Here is a 3,873-nt window from a genome sequence, read left to right as displayed (position 1 = left end):
ACATAAATTTTACCCTTGATTCTGCCAGATTCTGAGAAAACGTGGATGGAGTACATAATATTACCTCATGAAAAACCATTTAAGCTAAACTTTCACACTTGGCCTATGTGTTGATCTTTTCACTAAACTAGCAAAGATTTTTTTCATTGAATTCCCATACAAAATGTATTACTATTTGTGGTATGTGAAAAGCTCATTAAAAGTAGGCAAAGTTATTTACTCAAGGTACATACCTTATATTTATCAATTTATTAATATATCCTCATTAGTACACTGCCACTCCCACTTTATGTATTAGGAAACTAAGCCGAAAATTTCACTTCACTTATTTAATACAGCACACGGTATACATGATGTCAAAAGAAAGGCATTCCAGACCAGGCACGGTGGCTCACGCCTGTAATCTCAGCACTTTGGGAGGCCGAGACAGGTGGGTCACAGGAGGTCGGGAGTTCGAGACCAGCCTGACCGATATGGAGAAACCCCGTCTCTACTGAAAATACAAAATTACTTGGGCGTGGTGGGGCATGACTGTAATTCCAGCTACTCGGGCGGCTGAGGCAGGAGAATTGCTTGAACCCAGGAGGCGGAAGTTGCAGTGACTCAAGATGGCACCACTGCACTCCAATGTGGTGACAGAGTGAGACTCTTTCAAAAAGAAAGAGAGAGAGAGGAAGGAAAGAAGGAAGGAAGGAAGGAAGAAAGAAAGGAAGGGCATTCCTGTCATTCGCAACAACATGGATGGAACTAGAAATCATTATGTTAAGTGAAACAAGCCAGGCACAGAAAGACAAGCATTGCATGTTCTCACTTGTTTGTTAGATCTAAAACTCAAAACAAGTGAGCTCATGAACATAGAGAGTAGGGCAGTTAACAGAGGCTGAGAAGGGTACTGGGAGCCTGGGGGGAGGTGGGGATGGTTAATGGGTACAAAAAATAGAAAGAATGAACAAGATCTACTATTTGATAGCAGAATAGGGTGATTCTATTCAATAATAACTTAATTGTACATTTTAAAACAACTGAAAGGATGAAATTGGATTGTTTTTAACACAAAATATAAATATTTGAGGGGATACCCCATTCTTCATGATGTGATTATTTCACATTGCATGCTTGTATCACAGCATCTCATGTACCCCATAAATATGTACACCTACTATGTAACCAAAACAATCTTTAAAAATAGAAAAATGAATAAATAAATACATTTTAACATAGGGAAAAAGATAAAGACATTCCAAAGAAGGTAAAACATGAACTGAATGTTGAAAATCATGTAAGAGTTAACCTAGCCCAAGGGACAGGGCAGGAGGAAGCCTCTCTAGGTAGATGGAGCTGTTTATAGTCTTTTGCACAGAACATAAGGGAGTGTGTGGTGTGTGTGTGTGATGAAAGAAATCAGAGGTTGAAATGTTGTTGGAGAACAAATATTAAGTCATAGCAAGAGAAGCAGCATGGAGAGACAGGCTGGATCTGTGTCGTGAAGTATCATGGTCACGCTTGGAAATGTGTACACTTCCCTAGCAGACCACTGAGGAAACATTCAAGGATTTTAAACAAGAATATTTTTATTTCTAAAATAATCTTTCCAGCTAAACCACTGAAAATGGTTTAGAAGGGAATAATTCTGAAATTAGGGAATTCCATTATAAGGTTCTTTTCCATAAACAAGATATTAATGAGAACCTGATTCAGGCAGGTGCAGAAAAAGTGACAGACTTGAAATATATGGAGGAATTGAAATCAATAGGACTTAGTAATCATTTCACATGGTGGAGAGGCAGAAGGGACATATAATTGACAAGAAGTTTATTTTTTGTTACTAAGTAGAAGAGCAAATTGTAGGGCAAAAGAACACCAAGAAAGTTACAGGTTTAATGTCGAAGAAATAAATGGTGCATCCAAGTTTTAGACACATGAGATAGGTAGGTATATGTCCGGAGACTATGAGGTAGACCGGACATGGGTTTACAGGTATGAGATTCACACGCATATAGAGAGTTATTAATCCATCAGAGTAAATATTATCACTTAAAAGAGAAGGAAGAGAAGAGATCTATCTCCTGAACTTTAATGAATACCATTATTCCAAAATACAAACAAAGAGAAGTATAAAAGAAAAGAATTTGAGACTAAAAGACATACTGAGAATATAGGGGAATAACTGAGGGAGAGAGGAGAGAATGACAGAAAGTAAGACTTAGATAATAGAAGCCAAAGGATTGCATGCCTGTATCAAAACATCTTATGTACCTCATAAACATAAAGCCAAAGGATTGCATGCCTGTATCAAAACATCTTATGTACCTCATAAACATATGCACCTGCCATGTGCCCACAAAAAATAGAAATTAAAAGAAAATTTAAAACCAAAGAAACAATAAACTTTGAAAAAGAGAAAATAGACCAATTTCCAAGAAAGAGCAAACAAAATAAGGAAAATTAAAAGTGCTTTGGATTTACAAACAAGGGGGCTATTTCCAGTCTTTAAACTAAGAAGTTTTTATACACAAGTCAGAATAGACAGAGTTTAAAAATACATGAGACATTTAAAAGTGGAGACAATGAGATTATATTTCTCTTTCAAGAAGTCTGAGGGAATTGGCAGTTGGTAGAAGGCTGAGCCACGGCCAGCACAGGGTTCTGGAGGCTCATTACCCACCCACCTTTTAGAAACATTGTAGTTTTGAATGAGCTCAATGATCTCAAAGAAAGCTCACACTAGGTTTTTAACACAACCTGCTGAGCTCCAGAGGTTTTTCCTTTCTTACGATGCCAGGAAACTCTCATTCTACATATCTAATCAACTTTTTCATGTGTACAATTTCATACAACTATGCAAAGCTGAATGAGAACATCATCTCTCTCTGGAACTCCTTGACATGTGCTTCCCCGTGCTGTAAGGCTGCTTTGCTTGTAAATTCATATAATGAACTTTTCATTACATGGTATGGTGAGGCACCAGTGGTGTGTGTCTCCTTCCCTTTACAAATCATTGATGACCACAATTAAAATATTCCACTTACTCTAGTGCTCTGATATTTTGAAAAGAACACAATTGACCTAGGCCATCAGGACAGGAGGAAATTTTTCCTTCTGGGAGGAGCAGCACAGCATTTGGAGGGTCAACAACACGGTGGCCATGGTCTATCAGGACCTTGAATAGACCAGGGCACAACATAATTATGAGTCAAAATCCAAAGAGCATCAGATGTGTTGTTAAGTCTTCCAATAGTCAAAGAGAAGGAAGCCTGGCTCAATAATTCCTTAGATGAACCCACCAATGCAAATGTGAACGGTTATGTTTGCTGTGATTCTGGTTGCTGATGGGCCAGCTAAAGTTTCAGAAGCAAGACATGCTGTGGACAGTGGCTGTTCCAATAAAGCAGGAGCCTGAAATGTACCTAAGGATATTATAGAGCTAAACCCATGCTAGAGGTCCCAGGGACCATGCCTATGGGGCAGAAATGGGAGCGGGGAGCCTTTCTAGAGGTGTTTTCCGGTGGAATGGAAAGACTAGCAAGTTAGTCAACAGGCCGAAGGAAAACCTAGGCTGGATTTAGCAGTGTCAAGGAAGGGATGAACAGAAATAAAAACTGACGATGGGACCAGGAATCCTGCTCTTCAAAGCGGGAGAACCAAATGCTCCTGGGTTTGCTATTTAGATCGGAGCTTCCATAGCTATTATTCCTGTTCGTTTGTGGGTGAGTTGGTTGGTTCGTTGGTAGGTAGTTTGCTGTTATTTTGTCAGCCTGTATAATTGACATGTACATTCGGAGCATGAAGGTGATTGGCTATGCTGGTAGGATGTTGCCTTTGGGACCTCAGTTAGGGACCTTGAAAAAGTCAGTCAACAGCATGGCCAAGAAC

Source organism: Colobus angolensis, unplaced genomic scaffold, assembly GCF_000951035.1.
Source record: "Colobus angolensis palliatus isolate OR3802 unplaced genomic scaffold, Cang.pa_1.0 Scaffold373, whole genome shotgun sequence".
NCBI lineage: Eukaryota > Metazoa > Chordata > Mammalia > Primates > Cercopithecidae > Colobus > Colobus angolensis.
This window is presented reverse-complemented; position numbering follows the sequence as displayed.